This window comes from Talpa occidentalis, unplaced genomic scaffold (assembly GCF_014898055.3).
Source record: "Talpa occidentalis isolate TD23 unplaced genomic scaffold, MPIMG_talOcc4v2.1 talOcc4.5, whole genome shotgun sequence".
In the NCBI taxonomy this organism is placed as follows: domain Eukaryota; kingdom Metazoa; phylum Chordata; class Mammalia; order Eulipotyphla; family Talpidae; genus Talpa; species Talpa occidentalis.
In genome coordinates this window covers 34193036-34207074 of record NW_023604861.1, presented here as the reverse complement: position 1 = coordinate 34207074, position 14039 = coordinate 34193036, and the positions used below count along the sequence as shown (strand labels likewise).

General features: G+C 40.8%; 1 long non-coding RNA gene across 2 annotated transcripts in view; it reads left to right on the top strand.

Moving 5' to 3' along the window:
* Positions 1 to 788: 788 nt before the first annotated feature.
* Positions 789 to 14039, top strand: part of LOC119259973 (uncharacterized) — a 78320-nt gene continuing 65069 nt past the window's right edge. The window contains exon 1 of one of the 2 annotated variants that reach the window (XR_008554290.1): positions 789 to 1008. This is a non-coding gene — a long non-coding RNA (uncharacterized LOC119259973). The remainder of the gene's footprint in view (positions 1009 to 14039) is intronic. The other variant, XR_005128621.2, reaches the window with a different exon arrangement.

The following is a 14039-nucleotide window of genomic DNA, read 5'->3' as shown; positions in this document are numbered from 1 at the left end:
GATGTGATCTTCCATCACTCTGATAACTGCCTTTCTCTTCAAGAACCTTTTCTACTGTGTTTGTTTCATCTCATCTTTTGTCTCTTATAAGAATACTTCTTGTTTTTAGGGTTAACCCAGATAATCCAGGATGATCTTCTGTTGAGATTTTTGCATTGTGTATCTACAGTGGTCCTTTTTCCAAATAAAGTCACATTCATGGGTCATTGGGGTTAAGGTGTGTTCTATTGTTAGGACATGGGAGGCACCATTCAACCTACTAGATCATCCATATTGTCTCTGGTTAATGTCATGTGATCACAGCTCAAACTGGTATTGATTAGGAACCCCTTTCCTTACAAGACAGGTAATTCCAGTTTTGCTAACCTCTAATTCCATAAAAGATAGCCTTCATCTTGTGTCCAATATTGTGCCAAATCAGCTCCCTGTAGTTTTTCCCCATCAGTCCTCTTTTTACCTATGAAAATACAGTTCCTTTCCAATGAGTTTAGGCTCCAGTGAGCCTAAACACTGAGTGTTGGAGAAATATGGAAGTTTTTGAATTCAGGAAAATCTGGACAGCTAATTTAACTCATTAATTATTCATGCTATGTTTGCTTTGTGCAATGTGCTCTAGTGGATGGCACAAAAGATTCTAAGATGGATAAGGGCTAAGAATCCAGGATCCCCAGTATGTTGCCTCTAGCAAGACAACAGAATATGTTCACATATAACTACAATGTGCAGTATATGCAAATAACAGAAGGTGATGTCACAAAAGAGAATTATTACAGTGGGAATTATTACAGTGGAAGTTAGATAGTAGAGAGTATACTTTGGCCTCCACTCCAATCTACTCTCCACACAGAAGACAAAGATGTTAAAAAAAAAAGAAAGAAAGAAAAGAAATCTGAGCTCTTCTTTTAGACTCGAAATGGTCTAATGGTTTTTCATGGGAAAATGAAATTCAACTCCTAGTATGGCCTTCAAAGTTCCTCCTGATTTGGTGTCTGCCACCTTTCAGCCTCGGTATGTACACATTTCTCCTTGCTTTCTGGATAGGCAGAGCCATTTGAACCCATATTTAATTCCTTAGACATGCTAAGCTCTGTTCTGCTCCATGGTCATTCTCCCATTACTCCCTGTGGCTGGAATATGCTCCCCCTACAGTGCTTTGCTCATCATAGGTCTCAGCCTCAGAGAAGACGCTCTTGATTTTCTCATTTAAAGTAGATCCCCCTGTCATGTTCTCTTATAACACCCTGACTTTTCTTTTTACCATTTACTACAATTTATATTTTGCCATATTTATGTTATAGGAATCTTTGCCTTTCAAGGGCAAGCTTTATTAGGGCCATTGTTTCTCAGTGTCCACATGGTCTATCACTGTGCCTGGATGACAGAGGTTCAATAAAGGCATTTGCTGGAAAGAGCACTTCAGTGAGGAACCGATGAGTACACCTGAGGAAAGTTTCCTGAAGGAGGTACATTTGAGGAGAATTTGAAAGACTCTAAGAGTTGGGATCAGGAAAAAAATTTTTTTTTAAAGATTTATTTATGCATACAAGAGCTGGGGTATAGGCCAGAGGTGTGGGGGGTGAGAGGATTCATCAGAGACAGAGCAGGGAAGAGAACAGGCAGACTGACTGAAATACACTACTGAGGGGAGCAGCGGGTGAGTCAGGAGAGGTCTGATGTGCCATGTGGGTAGCTCCCTGGCCAGGGATTGAACTCGTGCTGCAGAGGCTTCAGATTGCTTCATAGTGAGGTGCTTAACCCCTTACACCACCAGGGAGGCCCCGGGAAAACATTTTTGGAGTGAAACATGTTAACAGGTAAAATGAGGGGCACCCTGGACCCCCAAACCTACATGCTTTAAGTGAGTTGTTCTGCCATCTGTTACTTAAAGACAAAACATACTTAGTGCATAGACTTTCAATAGAAAAGAACTTTAAAGGATTAGTGTGCAATAGAGAGAAGAGAGAGAAAAGAATATAGTCTCCCAATGAAGCACCCAAAGTTACCCATCCTCACATGGGTGATTGCCCAGCCAAACAGGGTTGGTCCAAATCAGGGCCACTGAGGTCTGAAACTTTGCCACAAATCTAAGGCACTTTTTGGTATCTGATAGGGACCCATATATGAAAGGAGCAGACGGGGTCACAGAGGTCTGGAAGGAAAGGAGCAAAATCAAAATACAAGTCGAGATAAAAGCTGCCATTGTCAGCCTCCCCACCAGACTCTCACCCACATCTCTAAGTGTCTCCTTCCAAGTCCCACAAGTCCCAGGTGCAAGTCCAAGGCTGAGAAGCAAGCACGGCTTTTTAGCTTCTCCTCTCTCCTTAGCTCCACCCTTCTTGGGTGATGCAGGGAGAATGAAACCTCCCCTTTCTATGAGGATTACACTGTTACAAAAGTATAAATGGAGGGCCTCCCTGGTGGCAAGGGGCTAAGATGCAATCTATGAAGCTCACCACAGCCACTGCAGCACAAGTTTGATCCTCCACCAGGGAGCTACCCACATGGCGCAGCAGACCTCTCCTGACTTGCCTGCTGCTCCCCTCAGCAGTGTGTTTCAGTCAGTCTGCCTGTTCTGTTCCCCACTCTGTCTCTGGTGAACCCTCTCACCCCTCGCACCTCTGGCCTGTACCCCAGATCTTGTATGAATAAATAAATCAATCTTAAAAAAAAGTATAAATGGAAAGTTCAGAGCTTCCAGTTTGGTTTTTAATATAGGAAAATAGCTAGAGCAACGATCAACCATCTTTTCTGTAAAGGGCTGAATAGTAAATATCTTACATATGTGGGCCATATGATATCTTGTAATTATCTAACATTGTAGCATATTCTACCTTTGTAAAGTGAAAACTGACTGACAATTTACAAAGTGGGTGTGGTTTTGTTCTAATAAAACTTCATTTACAGAAACAAGTCATGGTCCAAATTTGGTTCATAGGTTTTGGTTTGCTGGCCCTTAGTCTAGGGGATAATGGGAGAACTGGAGTTAGTTGGAGTCTGGTGCAGCTCCTTCCATGCTAAGCTATGAAGCCAGTAGTTTCCTAGACAGGGAGTCGGGAGCCACAGCAAGAGTTTGGAAAAAGCAGGTATGTGATTAGAGAGGGTTTCTAGTATGAGTAATGTGGAAGCACCCTCTAATGAACTGAATCAGAAGAGTTTAGAGGAGAATGATTATAATTATTTCAGTAAAAGATCTTAAAGAGTCTCACATGAAAACAGACAATGAATAGCTCAGGAAAACTGTGATATTAACCGTTTTCATCATGAGTTCTAGAAAATGGTTTCCGGTCAGTAGGGAAGAAGCAGTGATGTTGGGAGTAGGGACAATTTTGGTATTGCTGAAAAACAAAATTCATCTGTATAAATTGAGAGATCTCACTGGCCAAATTAAATGATTCATCAGTTGGGCAGCCTCCATCCAGCAAGGAGAAAGGCTCTGAAATGAGTGAACAAGGGGGGAGCAGGACAAGGTGGTCAGGGGAGCGTAGGGGGCCTCCTATGCAGATTTCTCCAGGGATGCTGATTAGGCAACTCCAAACTAATTGGCTTAGAATTTCGCTTTGTTGAACTACTGAAACTTATTAGGTTAGGTGTTAAGTCTCTGCGGTCCATCAGGAAAGACTCCATTTTGGACTATTTCTTTTTTGAATGGTGTTGAAGGACAACAGCCAGTTCTGTTTCTGTACATGCAGCTTGAGTATACAACAGGTGAGAAAGTCCAGGGCTTCAGTGAGGGGTTTGAATTGAGGATGCAATCTTGGGTGGATTACTGGGGGTGTAGCGAGAAGAAAGACTCTGTGTACAAGGGCAGAGCTGGGAGATGATCTTCATTTACACACTTAGTGGAGGAACAAAGCAAAAACGAGTGACCCAGGAGAGCAGGGGGCCATAGAAGGTAAACAGAGCAGATTTCAAGAAAGAACAGACCCTTCCAGAATGCAAACAAAAAACAAATCTGTTTCTGGAATTATTAAAAAAATATATCCACAACATGGTGCTTTAACCAGAAATGATGTTCTAAAATTAGCCATGTAAGCCTGGCCTCAGGGTCAGTGCCGCCCGCCCTGTTCTATTCAAGAAGCTGCATCACAAAGAACGTGACTCAGAAAAGAGACAGACCTATTTGCTTTCTTTATCCTAGGCAGGCACTCATACTTCAAATGACCTGAAAAAATTCAATAATCTGTTCATTTGCTAGAGTCTCTCTCCGAGACTCCATTGATGGGCGATTTATCAGAGCAGCCAGGGCCAGCACAGGGGCAGTGTCTGCATTTACTTTGATGCCCTGATGCCAAAGTACATTATCAGGCCTGAAGGCCGTTATTTCCATGGAAAACAATGACTCGTGGTTAATACCACCCTGTTGTCATATAATAGGGGAGATGACTGGCGATAATGTGAGGGCTGAGAGTTCACTGCAGCCCAGTCTGCCCTTCAGCTGAAGCCACTGTATGCTCTGCATCCTGATGCTGCCCACGCTGTCCCAGAAAGAGTGGCTGTGTCTGTGCTGTTGAACAAAGGCATGGACTCCACCTTGGTCCTGGGTATAATCTGGAGAGAAAATTCTCATCTAGCAGAGAACTGACAAAGCTGATCTCCCTGGGATTTTCTCTTCCCACTCTGAGCCAAATGCATTTGACCACAGATTCGTGTGTTTAATCGGGAGAGAAATGATTGGAAGGGGGAGAGTGATGATTCCAAATAAACTTTCTGGAAATTTCTTCCCACCTGCTAAGCACTCTCCAGGTGCTCTTGAATTTAGGTTACTGTTTATTAGGTTCTGTGGGTATTTTTTGGCGGAAAGATTTTCATGTGCATTTCTTGGAATAAAAAAAAAAACTGAGGCATCTTTGGGGATTTTACAATCAGGAAGTAGAAAACTGTGTTTTGAGTTGAAGCTAAGCAGAGATCACCCTGTCATATTAGATGGAATATAAGGCTCTGTGTGTTGAGGGAAGGGATAGAGGAAACCTGCAGTCTGCCTGCTGCTGTTCTGTCACCAGGAAAATTTCAGCTTTACCATCTGACAAGGAAGGTTTGCAGCCTAGAACATGTTGTACCTCAAGTGAAAAACAACTGTTACCAATTCAGGTAACAATGCATCTGATTTTCACAAAGTCATCTGGCTACAGGGTAATGAGTCACTTTATTTCTTTGGGATGACTTTCAATAGAGTTTCTCTGTGAATATATTTCAAATTTTAACAACACTTCAGTGTTGCAAGTGTAAAATCTTCCAGGCCAGAAATTGAACTGTGCTAGTTACCTACCTCTATCGCCTCCAAATCTACTCCCTGGCCTGTCCTGTCCATGGTGATTTCTGTAAACTGACCAAGAGCAGGCACCCGCTGCAGAGGAGGGGGCAGGATGAGGGAGGTCAGCATACTGTTTTCCTGTCCCTATTCTTTCTCTTTCATTTTCCCAAGTTTTTATTTTTATCTGAAGATTTATTTATGTATATAAGAACTGGGGTAGAGGCCAGAGGTTGGGGGGGTGGGATGAGAGGATTCACCAGAGACAGAGTGAGGAACAGAACATGCAGATTCACTGAAATACACTGCTGAGGGGAGCAGTCGGCAAGCCAGGAGAGGTCTGCTGCACCATGGGGGTTGCTCCCTGGCTGGGGATGGAACTCATGCTGCAGTCAGCTTCATAGGTTGCGTGTTAACCCCTTGCGTCACTAGGGAGGCCCTATTTTCCCAAGTTTTTAAATTGAGGTCTAATTAACATTTCAGGGGTACAACATAATAACTTGATATTTGTATACATAGCAAAATGATGTTCGCAGTAAGTCTAGTTACCATGTAACTATACAAAGTCAGCTTTTAGGGTCCATTCTCTTGGCAACTTTCAAGCATGTTCTACATTATGACTGCCTAGCATCACCACGCTGGATATTATATTCCCATGACTGACTGCTTTTATGAGGTACTTGTTTGTACCTCTTGACCTCTTTTACGTATTTTGCCTATCCCACAAGTCTTCTCTCTGCTCCTTCCCTGGATTTGGTCAGTGGCTACGTTCCTGTCATCTGATCCCACTTGTGAGCTCTAGTCTCAGGGGCTTCACTTTGCTCCTGCTGGTTCAGGGGTGCTAGTAACTTCCCCTCTCTCCCTGGGTTCGTCTCCATCTTCTGTTGGTCCCTCTATGCCTATTCACAACTCTGCAAATAGTCCCCTTATTACCTTCTCTTTAATGCCATGTGTTTTCTGACTGTGTCCCCTTATGGAAATAACAGCCATGTTTTCATAATACCATTTGTAAAATGATAAAAGAGGAGGGCCTCCCTGGTGGTGACAGGGGTTAAGCACTCACTCTACTATGAAGCAATCCGCAGCCTCTGCAGCGTGGGTTTGATTCCCAGCTGGCCAGGGAGATACCCACATGGCGCAGCAGACCTCTCCTGTCTTGCCCACTGCTCCCCTCAGCAGTGTGTTTCAGTCAATCTGCCTGTTCTGTTCCTCACTCTGTCCCTGGTGGATCCTCTTACCCCACCCCTGCATCTCTGGCCTGTACCCCAGCTCTTGTATGCATAAATAAATAAATCTTTTTTTTAAAAAATGATAAAAGCGAGTGTTGAAATACCATGTCCATCTAGTCAAATTTTTAACAGGCTTATAGGGAGAATTGATAGAATGATTCTAAAATTTGTATGAAAGAAAAAATGTTCAAGAATAGGAAAATTCTAAAAATCAACTTTAAAAGTTACAGCAATGAATGAGTTTTAAATTTTTAAATGTAACTAACTGAAAACAAATGAACACTAAATAGAAGACAAATCAAAGAATAGAGAGCCTGGACATCGTGCAAGAATCAGGAAAGTAATTTATGAAAATGGTAATATTTCTATTTACTAGAGAAAGTAATGATTACTTAATAAAAGGTGTTAGGGTAACTATTTTAAAAATTTGTAAAAAAATAAAACTGAATTCCCAGCTTTATTACTTATATCACAACAAATTACAGATGAATCAAAGATTTCAAGGGGGGGAGAAGTCTAGCAATAAAATACTAGCAGAAAACATTTGAACAGTTTTATGACCTCGGAATAAGTATATATGGGTGTTAAGTATGTCAGGAAAATATGAAATAATGCAGGATGAATTATTAATTGCAGTATTAGGGAATAAATAGTCTGAAAATTTTTCCTGCTGACAGCAACTAAAATTGCTGGACAAAAATCTCAAGTTTAGCTGAGCCTGAAAAAAACTGAATAATTTTCAGAGGTCAAAAGTGAAATTAAAGTAGGATCCTGTGTGACGCCTGAGGACCAGACAGTTTTCACCCTGAGGATGTCCACACCCCTGGTGTCTTCGGTCTGCATTTTTTTGGGTGGTATTTTATAGCAAAGGGGACAAGGTAAAGTAGAGGCCACACAGGGACCCTCAAGGCTACATCTTCAAGGTGGATGAGCAAGTGGTATGTCCTATTGTGTTGAAGGAGAGAGCAAGAAAATTGCCTGTGACCATTTTCATATTAAATAAACATGTCCATGTTCACTGAATGGAAATTCTCCCCTGGGGATTTGCCAGCCCTGGTGGGACTCTGCCACCAGAGATCTCATCCTCTGATGTCGTTTACTCAAGTAACCTCAAGGGCTGTGACCTCAGACAACTAGCAGCACGAGTGCAGACCCTCTGAGAATTGCATGAGTTTTTCTTTTTGATCGCTGAATAGTATTCCATTGTGTGTATATACCACATCTTACAAGAGATCATTTTAATAAAACACATCTGTAAATTCCTGTTGTCATCTATATTATGTCACTATTAACAGGACTCCTTTATTGTGCGCCTTCTATATTTATTAGCATATGTAAACAATATTCTGAAAGGCAGAAATAGGATCAGCCAAGTGGCTGTAGTGGAAATCTTCAGTTTTCCCATTGTTCTCCCCTCCCATGGGCACAGAGCAACTACAGTTTTCCAGTTTTCCTTAAAGGACAGTGCCTAAATTATCTTCAGTAGAAAGGAGTGCTAATGGTGTCTGCTGCTCTGAACAGTCAAATGGCCCAGTGTCCTCTATACTATTTTTGCCTCTAGTCTGTCGACTGCCCACTCTCCTACCTCCCAGCCCCCTGCATAGCAAAGCCACATGCTGAAATGGCAAAGCCACCATCAGCCTAGGTTCAGAGTGACTGTGTGGAATACTCTACCCTCCACCCCGTGCCAACTTCAGACTGCTCTAGATTGTCCCTGATGGCAGGAGCTCATTGCTGTTGTGTTGAACCATGAGTCTTGAGGCTCTTTATTTCCACTGTCATGTCTACACTCACCCCTAAGTAAAATAGTGGCAAATTTTTCAAGAGTTGCTCAAAATGACCTGAGAATGAAAACTTTTTTTCTCTAATGATTTTTCGTAGAAGTCCCTTTGAGATGAATCCTTAAGCACCGTGTGGTGGTTCACCCATGAATGTCAGAATCACCTCATTAGTTAATTGGATCTCCTGGGTGAAAACAATTGGTCTTCTCACTCTTTTGTGTGGAGGCACTGTCTGGGGGGTTCATCTCAGATGCCGAAAGTTAAGCAGAACTGTGTTTTCTACTAGAACCGTTTGGTTTGTGACAATGAAGGATGGGAATGTGATCTGGAAGCTGAAACTGCAGTTTTGAGAGTACAAAAATAACAGCAACAAGTCTTATATTTAGAGGAAACAAAAGGCTTAAAATGACAGAACAAAAACTAAGTAATGTGCTGTTCTGAACCTAGGCTGCAGAAATCTCAGCAGAGTTGTCTCCTTCTGAAATAAGCCACTGTTTTTGTTGGCCCTCAGATATTACCTGCATATAGCTGAGCCCTGTACACCTGCCCCTCACCTGACTCCAGAAGTTGCGGGGAATAAGATGGGTGTTTCCCAAAGGTTTGGGGGAAGCAGTATTGCCAGGCTTCATACATGGCACACACAGAAAAATACCTCCCAATTCCTTCTCACCTACCGATCTCCACTAGGTCTGCAAGGGCTGCAAAAATACTCCCTCCTCACACACCCCCGGAAATTTCTGCATTTTTCCCTCTTTTTATGTCTTCCTCCCTTCATAAATCTTCTCTGTTGGCTTCAATATAAATTTTTTTTATTAAAAAAATTTTTTTACATCGTTGTTCATTTTTATACAATATTTACTTCCCCCACCCCCTCAGGTTTAGTCCCCATAGTTTCCTTCACCAGTGCTTCCGTGCACCATCACCTCAGTCCCCTGTGCTCCTCCCTCGCTCCCTTTCATCCCTCTCCCGCCTCCTCCCCTGCAGGATGTCTCTGATTTATAATTGTCCATTTTTGCTTTGCTGTGTTTTGCACTATTATTTTTTTACACTGATGTCTTATTTGGTCTCCCTATATTCCTGCTATAAGTGAAACCATCCGGTATTTTTCTTTTCCTTTCTGGCTTATTTCATTGAGCATAATTCCTTCTAGCTCCATCCACATTGTTGTGAATGGCATGAAATTATCTTTTTTGATTGCTGGATAATATTCCATTGTGTATATATGTACCACATCTTCTTGATCCAGTCATCTATTTTGGGGCATTTGGGTTGTTTTCTAGGCTTTACCTATTGTAAATAGTGCTGCAGTGAACATAGGGGTACAGGTGTGCTTTTGAATCACTGTTTTTGTGTCCTTTGGGTAGATCCCTAGGAGTGGAATTGCTGGGTCATATGGTAGCTCCATTTTTAGTAGACTGAGAAATATCCAGACAGCTTTCCATAGTGGTTGGGCCAGTTTGCTTCAATATAAATTTTACTGCCTTCTTATACCGTTTCCCCAGATATTTCACTCCTCTCAATAACCTGACCTCCATGGAACAATCCAAGGAAAGGAATCTTGGTTTTAAAGAAAGAGGCTGTGAATCTTTTAAGTTTTCATTCTTTTGGTCCCCATCATAGCAATATAGAAGCTTTTATGAGAGTGTGTTGATCATAGGATTTTTTTCCATACTCTTTCCATATATTCAGAAAGAAGCTCTTCGGTCTCCAACAGCCTAATAGCCTTTGACTGACTAAGTTGGGGAGGTTTTAGGGATGGCATAGGCCCAGAAATGAGAGATGAAGCTTTGACCTCTACCAGCATCAATTGTAATTCTCATCAATTTGGGGGGAGGGGTGTCTAGTGCTCTAATCCATTGACATAGAAGAGAATTATTCAGTTTACTTTCATTTACCTAGAACTCTTAATTTTATGGACTTTATTTAAAAAAGCTGTTCCGTAAGTCTTGCTTGTCCTTCTAGGATTTTTGAGAACAGATGGTTCTTTAGGCTATAGTTTTGTCCATATGCTTGCTCTACAGTAAAGAATGATGGTAATTATTTAGAACAGGGGCCTGGAGGTTTGTGTGAGATCAGAGTCAGTGACAGAAGGAGATTATGAGATACGGACTCCAGTAGGACCCAGAGTCCTCTGATAGCTGACAGCTCCACTGATAGCTGAGAACCCAGTCTTGGGTGACCTGCTCTGTTTCTCTTACTGTAAAAGAACTGGGAACTCAAAGGGCTCATGTTGCTGTGGCCCTTTCACTTGGCCTGATCCCTCATTTGGCCAAGCCATCTGGCATCTTACTCCTGAAGTTTCTGCTACACATTTGAGAATCGAGTCCCCGACTATTTCTTGTCACTTCTCATTTTCTTTGGGACCTTCACAGTTGTCAAATAAGCTTATGGCCTCTCTACCCCTATACATTTACCCCCAAAATGAAATAAAACTACACATTAAATACTTTGGGCTCCCAGGCACATTGTTTTGAGCTACTTTTGTAGCTCTTTGCTGTCTAACATTCATTTCCAAGCATGGCCACACTGCCTTTTCTGAACACATTGTGTTCTCTCAGAGGTGGCATGACATCAGCTTGTTTAGATGAAAGGACTGGGCCTGTTTTGGTAGCTTCTATTTGGCTTATTTGACTTTGGTGAGATCATATTAAAGTTTCATGCTTTCTGGGTGTGTAAAATTGATGTAGCATAAATTAGTAGGCTGATCTATGCATTTTTGCTCTATTGTTTGGAAATGGCTATCTCTGGGAAGCTCCCTAGTAGATACAACCTTGCCTTTATAGATCCCAGACAAAACACTACTGTTAGTATTTGTCAGAAAAATCTGCATCTATAGAGGAAAAAAAAGAGTTGTCTGAAAAAAAATTAGATAAAATGGTCATTTTTATGTATTCTTATTTTTTCCTCCCTAACATTTTTAAAGAATGTATATCTTACAGTGATGTGGGTGATCTAATGGCATTTTGTACCAGTAAAAATTACAGATTTAATCTGAAACTTTATGGTTATTTTCTAAAACAATCACAAGAAGCATATACTGAAAATGTATCAAGTAGGAAGGTGGTGTGCTTGCCTTAAATACCAAGATAATTTCGTGCAGACTTTATGCAATAATTAATATAATAACAGATGTTCACCTTGCAATGTTTTAAATATAGAAATTCTGATGCATATAAAATTAATGAAAAATTGAAGCCTCCTAATTTAATTATATTTTGCTTTTATGAAGATGAAACAAAATTTAATGATATTTGATACTGAGTAATTATTTTCTCTTTGTAGTTTGGCTCAGCAACATTTACACAACCCTTTTACAGATTTTTAAAAATTCCAATGGTTTAAGAAAAAATATGGGCATCAGTGTGTTATATAGGAAGCTTTTCTTCAACCTCAGACCTGGTCTGTGTCCTGAAATGAAAATTTCATTAGGTTCCTTCTGTAAATCCTCAGTACATGTTCCCTCTACCTGGCACTCTTGGCTTGCCACATTTTGCCCACTCTTCTCCACTTCAACTTAACTTACTACCCAGGAGAGCATACTGATCCTTCCATCAACTCAGTTACAGTCTCCTTTTCAAGGCTGTGCTTCCTATAGCAAGCACACTTACTCTGTTTGTCTTCCATGGTGGATTAGATACTCTTCAGTGAAGGAACTCTGTTTGTTGAGCTTTATTGTATCCCCAGGGGTTACCTGAGGCGCTGTCATTATTGAATGAAGGGGTTGATGGTAAGGGCTGACATCTGAACAGCTATAATGTGAGTTTCAGCAAATCACTATTTTACATACATTGATGGACCTTTGCAAAAAGGGTAAGAGTTGTCCATGAATAAGCCAAGGTCATTCTCTACGGGATCCCTTGGTCTTTCTTCATTAAACAGATGGTGAAATCATTGTTTTCAAAACAGTTGAAGTAAACTTTATTAAGCTTTATGCCAGGTTATCACCTAAGACACTAAAGATAGTGATTAATAAAACATAGCCCATGTCTTTGTAAGCAAAGCAGATAATGGATACATATGCTATTAGATCTGCTTGCTGAGATAATGTCAGCAACTTTTAACTTTAAAAGAATTAACTGTGAAAACAAAGGGATAGACAAAGGTTTTTACTGGACTGCTTTAGTGACAGTGGGCAAATTTGCTTTTTATTTAAGTTGTCTTTAAAAATTCAGTTACTCATTTGTTAGTGTTGCTAGTTATGGAATGGGAGAACCACATGTACAGGAGGCAGCCAAGACCAAGTTCAGATCATCCACAATCAATCTCTTACTTTCAATGCAATTTGGAACATAAATTGCCTTGTATCCAAATGATAAAATTCAGAAATCTCTCAAAATATGTTATTCCAAAATGCACAGCTTGCTACCAATCTAAGGTGTGAGAAATACCTTGATGAATGGACTAAAACTTCTTAAGACTTCACACATTTTGAATTTGTTTTTTTAAAAAATGAAGCTCAAATGCTCTTAAAATTCTAGAAATTATGAAAAGGACAACTTTTTTTTAAAAAAGTGATTATTTTGGCAGACTATAAATCTTGTCAAAGTTGCTACTTAAGTATTTCACTTCTATTTCTTCCTAAACTTAGGAAGAAAGGCCAGAAAGAAAAAGGGAAGCCAAGGGAAAAAACAAAAATGATGAACCATGTTATTTTGCAGAGAGGCTAACGGTTTGGGAAGACTCATCTCTTGTACATACTGTACTTACTAAAATCTCATGAGTCTTCAAAACTCGGAGGGCTTTGACAGACTGTTCATGTGTTCAAGAAAAGCAGTCCTGGTGGGAGCAGTGCCTGGAAAGTGAACCAGTCTCAGAGGATCCTAAATTCCTGTCAACAGTTGGTCATCTTGACCAACTCTGGCAGCAAATGTTCATGTTTAAAGTCACCTTAAATTTATATGTGTGATTATTTGACAAAACTGTTCTCAAATAGGAGCAGTGATGACAGGATTTCAAATGGGAAAATGTTTTATAAAATCTACTTTGCATTTTTGGTATTAGAGACTCTGGCAAATCATGGCATTTTGAAAGAAATATATGAAGCTGAGTGGTAAGTCGGTTTTGTGTAGGAGAAAACAAACTGGCTGTAAAAGCATGGGACACATAAGATGTTTGTTTCTTTCCCCTGATTTTTCCAGGAGGTAGTTTGGAACTACACAAGGAGGAGACAGTTGAAGATTGCAGGGTATAGAGTTTTGGAATATCTAGATTTTAATCCAAAGTTCACTCCTTACTAGCTGTGTGACCATGGCTAAACTACTTCTCTGGTCCTTAGTCTCTTCACTGGTAAAATGGGCTCCAAGAGCAATTCTTTTTTAGTGAGTTAGACAAATATAGTGAGCTAAGACATATAACATATAACATGCCTAGCAGGTAAGGCTACCCCACGTTAGTTAATATTTTCCTCACTTTTCTGCACCCTGTGAATGAGCAGCTTCATCACTTCCACTGAGGCAACACACCAGCCCAGACCTTTAGCAGATCCTCCTTCTCCCTGGACTTGCTGCCTTTCCAGATCATTTCTTTCTAAGATACGGCTGATTTATTTCAGTTGCAAGACCTGGTGCAGGCACATGAATAAACCAAGACAGTAATTATGTTCCTCAATGAGATAAGCAAGCAGAATATGTGATGGTATGAAGAAGGTGATAAGCCCCAAGGCTAGCAGGCCCACTTGTGATTCCATAAAATCACAGAACACAGATTCCAGGAGTATAGTCCTTCAGTGCTCATATATGCCAACCTACCACCTTTGTCATAGATCCTGCATTGTCTCCCAGT